This window comes from Sorex araneus, chromosome 5 (assembly GCF_027595985.1).
Source record: "Sorex araneus isolate mSorAra2 chromosome 5, mSorAra2.pri, whole genome shotgun sequence".
NCBI classification, from domain to species: domain Eukaryota; kingdom Metazoa; phylum Chordata; class Mammalia; order Eulipotyphla; family Soricidae; genus Sorex; species Sorex araneus.
In genome coordinates, this window is record NC_073306.1 from 193,502,468 (window position 1) to 193,517,659 (window position 15,192).

The 15,192-nt window shown below is 39.4% G+C and overlaps 2 pseudogenes; one reads left to right on the forward strand and one right to left on the reverse strand.

Moving 5' to 3' along the window:
- Window positions 1-46: 46 nt before the first annotated feature.
- On the reverse strand, window positions 47-5,816 carry LOC101554901 (UDP-glucuronosyltransferase 2B31-like; annotated as a pseudogene).
- A 4,190-nt stretch (window positions 5,817-10,006) lies between these two features.
- On the forward strand, window positions 10,007-10,972 carry LOC129405050 (ubiquitin-conjugating enzyme E2 C-like; annotated as a pseudogene).
- Window positions 10,973-15,192: the final 4,220 nt, after the last annotated feature.

The window sequence follows — 15,192 nt, forward strand, 5'->3', positions numbered from 1 at the left end:
CAGAAAGAGATGTTTTTTTGAAAACTACTTTTTCCTGTCGCTTTGCTTATATTCTTGTCTGAGCAATAAATCAACAAGGAAGTTAATGTATAACTAATTTCGAAAGCAAGTACATAATTTTCTCAACCAGCACATTTCAAGTGAATAGAAAATTCAAAGTCGAGGTGACCTGGTTTGTGAGTAAATGTATTCAATATCTCTAAAGATTATAAAGAAATGAAGAAATGACCTAGTGTGCAATGTACTAACATTACATAATATTTTTGTGAGACTGTTAAAGGTAATGGTAGTGAGATGACACTGTACCATTTCAAGACACATTAATTTGTGCTGAAAGTAGACTAGAGACTCAACACAATGGCCACTCAACACCCCTATTGCAAACCACAACACCCAATTGGAGAGAGAACAAAAGGGAACACCCTACCACAGAGCCAGGTGGTGTGTGGGGAGATGAGATTCGGGGTTGGGAGGGATACTGGGCTATTGGTGGTGGGGAATGGGCACTGGTGGGGGGATGGGTTCTCAAACATTGTATGAAGAAACATAAGCACAAAAATGTGCAAATTTGTAACTGTACCTCACAGTGATTCACTAATTAATAAATAAGTAAATTTTAAAAACGATACATTAATTCAAGCAAAAGCTGTTTTCTACTACAATCAGAATGTCTGAAAAGTGATGCTTTGAGAACTTGTTTGCTTTGTTTTTATAAGCACTGTAGAGTTGCCATGAGATATTGCAGTAGACAAGTGACTGGTCTTGCAAGAAACTGACTCGGGTTTGTTTCTTGGCACTACATCTAGTTGGCCAGGTGTTCTCTGGAGTTTTGTGTTTGTTCTTGTTTTGGGATGCACCTGAAATTCTAAGGGGCCACTCCTAGATTGGCACTGAAAAGTTACTTTTGTCAATGCTAGGTGGACCAGAGGAGATGCTGTGGCTAGAACCCGGGTTGACTGCAAGAAAATCATATGTCCAATTTCACTGTATTATTCCTTTGGCTCTGGTTAACCTCAGGTACAATATAAGTCCCAGGACAAATCCATAAGAGTTCCCCGAACAACACAGTTTTCTTTTAACATGCCACCTCCAAATTTGAGATATAAAAAGGTCAAAGTGCACAGAAAAATATTGCACATCAGATCTTATTATAAATGAAATGCAAGTTAAAGACTATGAAACCTCATCTCTCAATTAAGAACAGGCCGTTATGAGTAGTTTATATCAAAAGGACAGAGGAAAGAGATGTGGGCAATAGGACCACCTCTATTTTATTAATATGAATTGGATCTAAAGGGGTGAAAACTATGAAAGGTATAAATATTTCTAAATCACAGGATTCCATAGCTATGTATGTAATCAAAGTTTGCCAAGGACTGCTTTGGTATGTACACAGATATATTTATTGTAATACTATTTACCTTACAAAAACCTGGAAGCAGCCAGGAGCCAACACAGAGTAGATGAAGAAGTTGTGGAGGCAGGGTCTTGATGGGAGAGAGGCTGTGAAGTGAGACTGTTTCTAATCCCTCAAATGAGAAAATCCCAACTGGGAAGAGAGTTTTGTCCGTTTCCTTGACTGAGACCAGCTGGAGAGAGTGCTCAGCATCTCTGAGAGTGGAAAGTCACTGAAAGGCAGCCAGGTCACAGCTCAGTCACACATTCCCAGGAGGCAGAGGGTAACTCCGATTCTTTAAGCTCCAAAGCTTTCTGGAACAAGGCTATAAGCCTCCTGATTCGACACACTGTGTCAAAGTCTGGGATTTATCCTTGACTGCCTTGCAAGTAGCAGAATATTTCAGTCCCCATCTCAAGTCATGGTTACATAGTGGCTGGCTTTATAACTTCAGTGTAAAACCCCCAAACTACTCTCTCCCCTCTGTATGGCTGCCATGTCAACTAGTACCACCTGAAGACACAAGTCTTTACTCTGGGTGGAGTGAGGAGAAAACAGCAGAGAAGCAGAGTGAGAATTACCAATTGTGGCTTCCCTGTACACATGAGAACACATATTGCAGATGAAAGAAACCAGACAGCAGGCAAGGTGTCTGTCATCCCCCAGCTCAGCTGAGTTTGACTCCTGGTTTCATTGAGGATCCTCAAATTTCTGCCAGAGCACAGGTTCAGTAACAACTCTTGAACAGAAGTGGTTTGCCCCCATGATAAAACAACACCCTGAATAAAAACATGTTCTTCAATGTTCATAAAATTCCTATGTGGATGCATTCAAATGATGAATGATGGATAAAGTCAGTATGAGTATAATGCACCAATCTTGTTTTTTCAGCTAAAAGGCCATTTCTAGAAAAATAAAAGACCTAGTTATCTGAAACAAGCTAAGATCAGAAGATTATGTTTTATAAAATTGTGTTATCAGAAATTATCATAATAAGGTAATAGCTTATGCGTGTCCTTGCTGTCTGCTCCCCTAAATGTCTGAATGCACATACCACTGAGAGACTCTTACATTTTCAAGGTCAAAAGTCCACCACCCATGATGTTCAGAATAAGCTTACAAATCCATGATGTGTGTGTTAGGTAATTAGAAGAGAAGAGAGAAGGATCATGCAGTATTTCACTAGGGTCATCAGGATATGTGCTTTAAGGCTATTAGAATTTTATATTTAAGCTCTTATTTTAAGGTAATAACATCTTGAATGCAATCTCAGTTTTATGTTGCTGCCAATCCAAAGTAGACCAATCTTAAAATTTATAATTTTTTTTAATGGATACTGATTTTAAATTATATCTTAACAGAATGTTTTTATAGCTGGAATGATAGCACAGCGGGTAGGGCATGTATCTTGCATGTGGCTGACCAGGTTCAATTCCTGGCATCCCATATGGTTCCCTGAGCACCACCAGGAGAAATTCCTGAGTGCAGAGTCAGGAGTAACCCTGAAGCATCATGGGGTGTGAGTCAAATAGTGAAGAAAAAAAATAATTGGTTTTATTTCAGACCATATTATGTTTTTTCTTTCCATCACAACTCATCTCATCCTTTGCATTCAAAAGTCATCTTCTTGCCATGATATATGATGGGCAGTTTTTAAACATAGAAAAATTATAAGACTTTTCTATTACAACATGATTAAAATCTTTATATAAAAATCTATATATCTATATTTTTATCTATTTACCTCTATGTCCAGTAAATTAACCCTTGTATTGTCTTGTATTCCATAAGATGTTAAAAGCCATGTTCTATAGGCTTGTTTTGAGGGTTGCTAAAGACTTCTTCCATGGCTAAAAATAGCCACTCAAAGGGTAATAGTCTGTGTAAAATCCTAGGGACTCAAATAAAGGGTTTTTTGAATAGGAAAGGGCAAATAAAGTTGATATTTTGTTTCAAATAATTTTGTTGTAGATTTATTTTTAACCGTGGCATAATTGATACGCTAAGATTAGTAACAACAAGTCTCACAAGGGAGACATTACTGGTGCCCACTTGAGCAAATGACATTACTGGTGCCTGCTTAAGAAAATAGACGAACAAGGGAAGACAGTGCTACAGCGCTGACTTATTTCTTTAAAATAAACTTTCCTTTTTGCTTGATTTCTGTTTTGTTTTGTTTTTTTTTTTGTTTTTGGGTCACACCTGCAATGCTCAGGGGTTACTCCTGCTTTGCACTCAGGAATTACTCCTCGAAGTGCTCGAGGGACAATATGGTATGCTGGGAATTGAACCCATGCCAGCAGCGTTCAAGGCAAATGCCATACCCACTGTGCTATCACTCCAGCCCCTTTGCTTGATTTCTGAAGATGAAATTTAAAGTAAAAAGAAAAAACAGGACCAGGTTACCTTAGGCAGGGGCTTGGCAGGCTTGCAGTGCAGTCCTCCAACAAACTCAAAATTTGGTAAGATTGGGTGAGGAAACTGAAAATCCCAGTATGTTCTAATGAGCCAGAACCCAGCATTCCGCCTTAGCTCAGATAACGTAGGGGGTCTTCCTGAAAGATAACAAAACAAAACAACACAAAATACAAAAAATAAGTCATAAATGTAAAGGTAATGAAAAAAAGGAATGTGAATATCCCAAGAAATTTTCTGCCATGATCTTTCTACAATGGAGTCAAAGGTGCAATATCACTTGTGGTTTGTTGATGCAAATTATCTAGATACATTTAAGTTTTAATTTCATGTCATCTACCATAAAATGTATTGTAGATTATAGTTGCTTGTGATGCAACTGTAATCCACGCATAGAATTTAAATGTTTGAAGCATGTTGTCACATCTTTTAATACAAGATAAAATAGAAAAAAATTTAAAAAATAATCAATAAATCTCCTTTTAAAACTGTTTATGAATCAGGAACAGAGTTATAGGATAGGCACTTGTCTTGAATATAGACAACCAGTTTCTATTCATGCAGCCCCATATGGTCCCCGAGCACTTCAGAGTAATTCCTTAGTACAGACCCAGGAGTATCCTCTTGGCACTGCTCTGCATCAGAAGCAAGAAATCAAGTGTACTGTTTATGGCACTCAAAAGAGCATGTCCTGCAGTGGTGAACTAACAAAAACCAGGACAAAATGGACCATGCATTCTTTTAGGAGTTGGTGATCTTTATTTCTCTCTCCAAATTGAGAGAGCCCTCTAAATTATATGGGGAAGTTTTACCCAGGTCCAGGAGTGAGACTCTGGTTCTTTCCATGAATGCACTCTGCAGCTTTGCTTTTCCTTTGCATCTAAATGAAATAATTTTATTGTTGAAGTAAGTTTATAATTTTTCTTGAAGCTTATATGTCTCTATTCAACATCCCCAAGAGTCTCAAGTGTCTAAATTAAAAGGCATCCAGCAAACAAATAATAACGTACATTTATATATTTTGACATGTACAATTATTAATCTTGTTTCGTATCACTCTGTGGAATGTTCTAGAAACTATGGGACATAATGCTCTAACATTCACACTAAATTTGAAATCTTTCCATAATAATTTGTGCATGACAGACATTTTATATGATATTACATTAGTGTATAAAATCTAAATCTTTATGCATTTAGAATAGAAATGCATAATAAATCATCAAAACTTTCCCAGGTTTTATTCTATTTTAGAAATCTTATTAAGTGAAATCTGACTTACCTAGTACTTCACTGCAAAATTTATCCCATTTCTTCTCATTTAACTTGTGGCTCCAAAAGTCAAAATACAGCACATATATGATATTTTTTACTCTCTCCATGAATGTCATACGGTCAGTTAATTGTGAAAAAAGAACAGGCACATAGGAAGGTGGGAGTGAGAGTCCTCCGGCACACTTTTCATGTTTAGAGCCAAAGGAGAAACGGAGACTGTACAGTAAAGGGGCTTTCAGTACTTCAGCTAGAAGCTCACCACAGGGTCCAACGGGATCTGCCAAAACGACATCAAATCTTGATTCCTGTAGCTTTTTCATCAGTTTCTTGTTGAAAACTACATTTTACAAAGCTGTTCAAAGCTATCAAAATATTCCCAAAGCGCATCTTGAATTTTTGAAAAATATGTAAAAAGTGATTGTTTTGGCATATCATATGTCCATGAATTAATGAGTTTATTGAAAATACCCTCAAAATACTCCTGAGATATAGATGTTGGGTAGACCTCAAATTTAATAGTGGATGTTTTGTTGGGATCTACAAGAATGGAAGCTGAAGATGTCAGAACAATCACCTCAGGACCTCTTTGGATAAGTTCTTCAAGGATCGTCTTTATGTTGATCCAGTGGCTGTATTCCGCGGGCCACACCAGCACTTTTCCACAACTCCCACAACCAAAGTAATAACCCAGCTCTAGCAGGAGAAGAGTTGATATCCATTTCATAGACATTATGGCAGAAAGTGAGCTTTTTGGAAAACTACTTTTTCCTGTCACTTTGCTTATATTCTAGTCTGAACAATAAATCAATAAGGAAGTTAATATATAACTTATTTCCAAAGCAAGTACATAATTTCCTCAATCAGCACATTTCAAGTGAATAGAAAATTTAAAGTCTAGATAACCTGGTTTGTGAGTAAGTGTATTCAATATTTCTGAGGATTATGAAGAGATGAAGAAATTAAGAAATGACCTAGTGTGCAATTTAACATTACATGATATTTTTGTAAGTGTAATGGTAGTGAGATGACACATTAATTCAAGCAAAAGCTGTTTTCTACTTTCAATTAAAATGTTTGAAAAGTGGTGCTTTGAGAATTTGTTCGCTTTGTTTTCATGAGCACTGTAGAGGAGCTCTGAGATATTGTAGTAGACAACTGACATGTCTTGCAAAAAGCTAACCCGTGTTTGTTTCTTGGCACTACATGTGGTTGGCCAGGTATACTCTGGGATTTTGTGTTTGTTTTTATTTGGGATACACCTGAATTCTAAGGGGTCACTCCTAGATTGGCACTGAAAAGTTTCTTTTGTCAGTGCTGGGAGGATCAGAGGGGATGCTGTGGATTGAACTTGGGTTGACTGCAAGCCAAGTGTCTGTGTGACTTCACTATATTATTCGTTTGGCTCTTGTTCAGCTCAGGTACAATATGAATCTCAGGGCAACTCCATAAAAGTTCCTTGAACAATACAGTTTTCTTTCAACATGTCTCCTCTTAATTTGAGATAGACTAAAGGTCAAAGGGCACAGAAAATCAGGTCTTTGATTCTTGGCACTACATGTTGTTTTCCAGTATACTCTGGGATTTTGTGTTTGCTTGGTTTATTCATTTATTTTTTGGCTACAATTTGCATTGCTCCAGTTTCACACCTAGAGTGGCATTTAGAAGTTACTGCTGACAGTGCCAGGGGGACCAGAGGCCATGCTGGGGATAAAACTTGGGTTGACTGCATGCAACTAACCACTTGACTGTTGACAATGTCCCGGTTTGTCTCAGGTGCCATATGATTCGCAGAGTAACTCCATAAATGTTCTCTGAACAACACAGTTTTCTTTAAATATGCAATCTCCAAAACTGAGATATATAGGTAAAAGGGCACAGAAAAATATTGCACATCAGGTCTTAATATAAGTGAAATGCAACTTAAAGACTATAAAATCTTATCTCACATTTAAGAACAAAACTTTTTGAGTGGTTTATGTTAAAAGGACAGAGGATAGATTTGAGGGCAATAGGAGCACCCCTACTTTATTAATATGAATTGGGTCTGAAGGGGTGAAATCTATGAAAGGTATCAGTATTTCTAAATCACAGAAATCAACTCCTATGTATGTAATCAAAGTTTGTGAAGGACTGCTTTGGTATGTACACAAGTATGTTTAGTGTAATACTATTTACCCTTGATTCCTCCGTTCCTCTTGGAGAGTCCAGCAAGCCACCCAGCAGGTCCTGCCCACATGGCAGAAACTGGCAAGCTACCCGTGGAGTATTCAATATGCCAAATACAGTAATAATAACAGGTCTCATTCCCCTAACCCTGATAGAGCCTCCAATTGTTGGGAAAGATGAGTAAAGAGAGGCTTCTAAAATCTCAGGTCTGGGACAAATGGAGTCGTTACTGGTTCCCGCTCAAGCAAGTTGATGAACAAAAGGATGGCAGTGACAGTGATACAGTGATACTTACCTTACAAAAACCTGGAAGCAGTCAAGTAGCCAAAATAGAAGTTGTGGAGGCAGGGTCTTGATGGGAGAAAAGCTGTGAAGTGAGAGTGTTTCTTAGCCCCTCAAATGTGAAAATATCAATTAGTAAGAGAGTTTTGTAAGTTTCCTTGACCGAGACAGTCTGGAGAGAGTGCTGAGCATCTCTGAGAGAGGAATGGGTGCTGATGGGCAGCCAGGACACAGCTCAGTCACATATCCCCAGAGGCAAAGCGTAACTCGGATTCTTTAAGCCCCAGAGCTTTCTGGAACAAGGCTATAAGCCTCAAATATCTGCCAGAGTACAGGTTCTGTAACAACTGGTGTGTCCCTATGATAATACAACACCAGTGAATAAAAACATGCTCTTAAATGTTCATAAATGTCATATGTGGCTGCATTCAAATTATGTTCATGGATAAAGGCAGTATGACTATAATGTACCGACCTTTTTTTTTTATCAGCTATAAGGCCATTTGTAGAAAAATAAAAGACCTAGGTTATCTGAAAGAAGATAAAATGAGACTATGTTTTATAAAATTGTGTTACCAGAAATTACCATAAGAAGGTAATAAGCTGAGATACAATATAGATTCAGGGCTTCCTAGTGAAAGAAATGGGAAATATTCTACATAAACATTTGAATTTCATTGCATATAGTCACTTTCATTTATTTTAGGGGGACTTACCTGAAGTTCTTAGGGCTCACTCCTGACTGTGCTCAGGGAGCAATCCTGATAGACTTGGGGATCATATGGGGTGCTGGGGTTGAATTGGTTCAGCTTATGTGTAGTCAGCACCCCACCAACGTGTCTTTCTGGCCTCTATTAAAATTCGTTCTATAACTTCTAATTCTTTCTTACTATTTTCTGTGAATTTTGCCATAGGTGTTTAAAGTATCTTTATTTAAATTACCTAGGTAAAATTTTTATTAATTTGTAGAGAATTTTTGTTGTATGTAATTGTTCTCATCGTCAGTGCTGTAAGATGGATATTTGAAGTAGATATTTGCTTGGGAGAAAAGCTAGTTTAAAGATTTAAGTTGGGTTAAAACATATTAAATACAATCACTTTAATTTTATTTACTTATTTTTTATTGAATCACCATGTAGAAAGTTACAAAGCTTTCAGGCTTAAGTCTCAGTTACAGAATACTCAAACACCCATCCCTTCACCAGTGCCCATATTCAACCACCAAGAACCACAGTGAACCTCCTCCCCATCCCCCCGACCACCATCCCACCTCTGTAGCTGATAAATTTCATTTTCCTTTCTCCTTACTTTGATTGCATTCAATATTTCAACAAAAAACTCACTATAATTGTTTGGAGTCCCCCCGAAAGACAATGTATAACTTGTACTATTTATAAGAATCATATATTTCATTTTTCAATATCTTTGGAGAATCATTTTTCTATTTTTTTCTCTGCTTTATTAAATTTCTTTTATTTGTGAATCACCATGAGTTACACTTTCTTACAGGCTTACAAACTTTCATGCTCGCATTTCAGTCATACAATTATCTAGTACCCACACCTCCACCAGTGCCCATTTTCTACCACCGATGGTCTCAGCAGCCCTTCCACCACCCCCACCACGTCCCCAGAACCCCGCACTGCCTCTGTGGTGGAGCATTACCTTTGGCTCCCTCTCCTTTTGGGTGTCATAGTTTGCAATAGAGATATTGAGCGGCCATCATATTCGGTTATGGTCTACTTTTGGCACGCATCTTTCAGCCCCAATGGGTCCTCCCAACATCCTTTACTTGGTGTTCCCTTCTCTATCTGAGCTGCATTTTTTTCTCCAGCATGTGAGGCCGGTTTCCAAGCTGTGGAGCAGTCCTCTTGGTCCTTATTTCTACTACTCTTGGGTGGTAGTCTCCCATTCTGTTACTTTATATTCCACAGATGATTGCAATCTTTCACGGGGTTACTCGTGGCTCTAAGCTCAGGAATCACCCCTGGCGGTGCTCAGGGGACCATATGGAATGCTAGGAATCAAACCCGGGTCAACAGTGTGCAAGGCAAATGCCCTACTCGCTGTGTTATCGCTCCACCCCCTCAAAAACAATATTTCAAAAAGATATTTGCACTCATGGTCATTGCAGCAATATTCACAACAGCCAAGATGTGAAATATCCCAAGTTTCCAAGTAGAAATGACCTGATAAAGTATACTGGGAAGAGAGAAAATGCAGTGAGAAAGTGCTTGCCTTGCATGAGGCTAAGCCATGTACACATACACACAATGGATGTAGGAAAATGAAATCATGCAACTTGCTACCCTGTGGATGGAACTGGAGGATATCATGCTGAGTAAATCAAGCCCAAAGGAGTGGGGCAGATACAGACTAAACGCTCCTGTCTTCGAGACGGCCTCCCAGAACCAAACCCAGCCAGTGTCGCCGCTGCCAGTAGAGAAGCCAGGCCCAGTTCAGCAGGAGCTGATGACCCTCCTGATGTTTGGTGACAAAGGCATTTTGCATTTACCGAGTCTGACAACCTTTTCAAGTGGAAGGGAGATATCCATGAGGCCTCCAGCATGGTCTCTGAGGACCTGAGGTCGAAGCTTTCCCAGAGTTCCCCAGCAGCTACACATACTTCGCTCCTGCAGTTTAGTTTCTCACATGCTGCGATGACCCCAAATGTTTACCCAAGGCAACATCTGCCTGGACACCCGGAAAGACAAGTGGCCCGCCCTTTATGCATCAGGACCATTCTGCCCTCCATCCAGAGCCTGCTAGGAGAGTCCAACATTGATGCCCCTTTGAACATGCATGCTGCTGAGCTCTAGAAAACTCCAGCCTTTAGGAAATACCTGCAGAATTTCTTCTTTGAGGAAGTTCCTGTTCAATTATTTTCCCCATTTTTGATGGGGTTGAATATTTTATTCTTTTAAAGTTCTACCAGTGCCTTGTATATCTTTGATATTAACTCCTTTTCAAATGGGTCACTGTCACTGTCATCCTGTTGCTCATTGACTTGCTCGAGTGGGCACCAGTAACGTCTCCATTGTGAGACTTGTTGTTACTGTTTTTGGCATAACGAATACACCACGGATATCTTGCCAGTCTCTGCTCTGCGTGCGAGATACTCTCGATAGCTTGCTGGGCTCTCCGAAAGGGATAGAGGAATTAAACCCGGTCGGCCGCATGCAAGGCTAACACCCTACCTGCTACCCTATTGCTCCAGTCCTTGGATTAATAGTTTTTCCCATTCCAGGGATGTCTTTATATCCTGGTTACTGCTTCTTTTGAGTTTTAGAAGCTTCTTAGTTTAATGTAGTCCTATTTGTTAATCTTTGCTTTCCCTTGCTTGGGCAGTGGTGTTTCACCCTTGAAGATGCCTTTAGCTTCAATGCCACAAAGTTTTGTCTACACTTTTTTCCATGTCTCTTATGGATCCAGTTTTGATGCTGAGGTCTTTTATCTATTTTGATCTGACGTTTGTGCATGATATTAGATATCACTAATCATCAGGGAGATGCAGATCAAAACCGATGAGATATCATCTCCCACCACAGAGACTGGCACACATAAAAATGAACAAGAAGAACTAGGGCTGGCACAGATGAAGTGAGAAAGGGGCCCACATTCATTGCTTGTGGGAATATCAACTGGTATAGCCTTTCTGGAAAATAATATGGACATTCCTCAACAACTAGAAATTGAACTTCCATTTGATGCAGATATATCACTTCTGGGAATATAACCAGGGGGCCAAAAACACACCTCAGAAACACCATCTCACTTCTATGTTCATTGCAGCACTACTCACAATAGCCAGAATCTGGAAACAACCTGACTGCCCAAGAACAGATGATTGGATAAGGAAACAATGGTACTTCTATACAATGAAATACTACACAGCTATTAGCAAAAATGAGATCATGACATTTGCCTATAAATGGATGGACTTGGAGAGTATCGATGCTGAGTGAAATGAGTCAGAAGGAGAGGGACAGAAATAAAATGACTGCATTCATTTTTGGGATATTAAAAAACAGCATGAAGCTAATATCCAAGGCTAGGGAAATCAGGCCAGGAAGATTGGACAATAGTTGGAAATTACCATAAGGGTGGAGGGTAGTTAATATAGGGGAGGATATGGAAACATTAGTTGATGATAACTCTGGACAAGAACAGAGGTTGAAAGTAGGTAAAGGGATATATATGATAACCCTTCAGCATCTGTATTGCAAACCATAGTGCCTAAAATGAGAGAAGGTTAAAGAGAGAGAAGGGAAAGAGAGAGAGAGAGAGAGAGAGAGAGAGAGAGAGAGAGAGAGAGAGAGAGAGAGAGGTGTCTGCTATAGAGGCAGGATGGGGGAGGGGTGTGTATTATGGAGGGGTGGAAGAGGGAAATGGGACATTAGTTCTGAAAAATTACACTAGTGGTGGGATGGGTGTTGGAACTTGTATGACGGAAACCTAATCATGAACAACTTTGTAATGCTCTATCTCACAATGATTCAATAAAATAAATGATTTATATTAAATATAGAAGAAGTACTGGCAGGAAACCCACACCAAGCACATGTCCAGCCAAGAGCCTTGACCATTGATTCCACCCTGTTTCCTGTCAGAGTCTGGACTTGACCTTCAAAGGTCTGTTTGCCTCCTTCTCCTCTGTCTCTGTACAGGACAATATCTCTTAAACTATGATGTTCTTTGTGTTCAGTTTTGTTGTTGTTTTAAGTTATTTTGTTATTTTGTTATTCAGTGGGTAGGGCATTTGCCTTGCATGAGGTCGACCTAGGTTCAATTCTTCAATTCCTCTCGGAGAGCCTGGCAAGCTACAGAGGCTGGGTGAGGGGTGGGAAGTGGGGAGTTACTGGGGTTCTTGGTGGTGGAAGATGTGCAATGGTGGAGGGTCAGATCATTGTATGACTGAAACTCAAACAGGAAAGCTTTGTAACTGCATCTTATGGTGATTAAAAAAGATAAAAATTTAGCATTTTGAATAAAAAATAAAAGTAATGTACGTTAAAATAAAAAAATAAGTAGGCAGTAAAAAGGTAAACCAGTTTGCCATCAAATTTAAATTTTTCTCAGTATAAAATTGGCAGGTATATCCATGAGAAGTTTTATATTAATCTCATGATAATCACAATGCAAAAACCTGTTAGATTTAGAAAATCTCAAAGCCAGAATATCAGAGCAATTCATCATTAAAAAGTAAGCAATCTTCTTATGAAGTAAGGCAACAAAAGAGGGTACAAGGAATGAAAAAAATTAGACATACATGAGAAGATGGCATTTAACTTGACATTTAATGAAAATTAATTAGATATCTGATTAAATGTCATACAAAAGATTCTGTCTGACTAGATGATTGCGAGTTAAAATTCTAGTATTAGCTAAACACTGCCTAAAAGAAACTTAATTAAAATATAAAGGCATACTAATCAACAGAGGAGGAATAGGAGGGGTCAGGGCGATATGAGTTTTTCCATAATAGAAGATTTGAGTCATTGATGAGGTCACCGGATAAGGCAGACTTGTTCTCCATTGGAGTATCATCACTGAAAGAGCTAGAAGTGATTTTATCCTGGAGGGATAAACCCAGCTAATTCAGGATATTACTTAAATTTCACAGCCATGGAAGTGCTCAGGATAACTTGGTAAGTTCCTTCCACTTAGGTAACAATTTATTTGAAGACAATCTGGCCTTCCAAGTTTTTCGGATGGCCCAGCTCCGAGGATGAATTTTATCTGGAGGTAATTCTTTATTTGGATGAGGCAGACCTCCATTCCCATATTCCTGAATTGCTTTGTGCACTTGTCCCAGAATAACAATATCCTTTGTTTGTTCAAAATTTTGAGTCCAATAAAAAAGCTATGGTTAAAAGGGCCTGCCATTTAGCAGGGCAATAACTGCTATGGGGGCCTGCACTGTCTCCAACAGTTTGTGAATTTCTTTCCCATATTTTATTTGAGAAGTATGGCTACTAAATATCTTCTGTTATTTCTAAATGACTGCATGTGCATCTAGAACTAAGAGAGGCATATTTACAACCAGTTTAGATTATAAAAAAAATCACTCTGGTTTACATCTCCATCTTTCTCTTTTCATTACCTACTGTAACTTCTGCAATGAGCCTTTAATCCCGTCAAGTTTCCAGGAAGCATTGCCACTGAATTCCCTGTCAAGGGAGCACTCTAAGTTGCAGGAGTGGACGCCACTCCTTAGCTTGACCGGGGTCTCTAAAAGTTGTCAGATCATCCATCAGAGATCTCTGCGTGCACCCCAGGTGTCCCTGGGGTCTTACCTGGCCTAGCTCATGTTCACAGCTGTGTGCTAAACCTAATCTAGAGTGCTGTGGCTTTGGAAGAATTTGCTTTTGAATGAGTAGATTAGGAACTAGTGCCGCACTAACTTTTTCTTTTCCTAGTTCTTTTTTAACACATCTGAAATGGGTTTAGACCAGAGCCCTCCAGCACTGAGAGCAGATAGAGGGGAAGGACTCGGCCTGTGGGTTTATGCCATAGACCCACAGAATCTTCAAGTTTTTTTTGCTAGTGGGTTTTCCTCGTGTCCCTTCCATTGTGGTTGGTGACACAGGAGACATAGAGGGATTAGGGGCCTGCTCACAGAGACATGCATTCACAGAGGTTAAATAGTACAGTTAACAGAATTAGAGATTTTCCCCAGAAGATGTAGCTGCTGATCCACTTTGGCCACAGGAATCAGGTGGGGAAACAGCTGGGGAAAAGTGTCCGATAAGAGACTTCCATGAGCCTTGCTCCTTGCAGAAAAGGGAAGTCAGCCCTAGACTTCACCCTCCCCTTGCCCTCACAGAAAAGAGTTTCAGGAGTAGATAAAAGCTAAGTCAAAATAGGTTTTATTTTTTCACTTGGAAGTTTTGTGGGAGCGGGCGGGGGGGGGAGACAGAGATAGATAGATAGATAGATAGGGAGAGAGAGAGAGAGAGAGAGAGAGAGAGAGAGAGAGAGAGAGAGAGAGAGAGAGAGAGAGAGAACAAGAGCCTTTACCGTGTGGAGAGAGAACCCCAGTACATATCCCAGCACTAGATGTAGAAGTATATGATTATTTGTTTGTAGAAATATCACTTTCAATCTATCACTGTCTTCCTGTTGTTCATTGATTTACTCAAGTGGGCACCAGTAACGTATCTATTCCTCCCAGGACTGAGTTTTTACCAGCCTCTCCTTACTCGTCTTTCCCAACGATTGGAGGCTCTTTCAGGGTCAGGGACTGAGACCTATCATTACTGCTTTTGGCATATCGAATACACCATGGGTAGCTTGCCAGGCTCTGCCATGTGGGTGGGATACCTTTGGTAGCTTGCTGAGCTCTATGAGAAGTGTGTATATGTATATAGATATACATATATAAAATATATGTGTGTATATATATACATATATATGTATATATATTTTATATATGTGTGTATGTATATATATACATACACATTTATTTTATATATATGTGAGGTCAGAGAGTTTCTTGCCCACATACCTGGCTGTCTTCCCTGAGGCCCCTTTTAGGGGATGGGGTCCAGCTTCTCTCCCCACCCCGAGCAGAGCTCTTGGTGGCAGAAAACCACCAGAACCTAGCCAAAGCCATGCTCAAGTCCCCTCTCCACACTTTTGGACAAGCCGAACACATG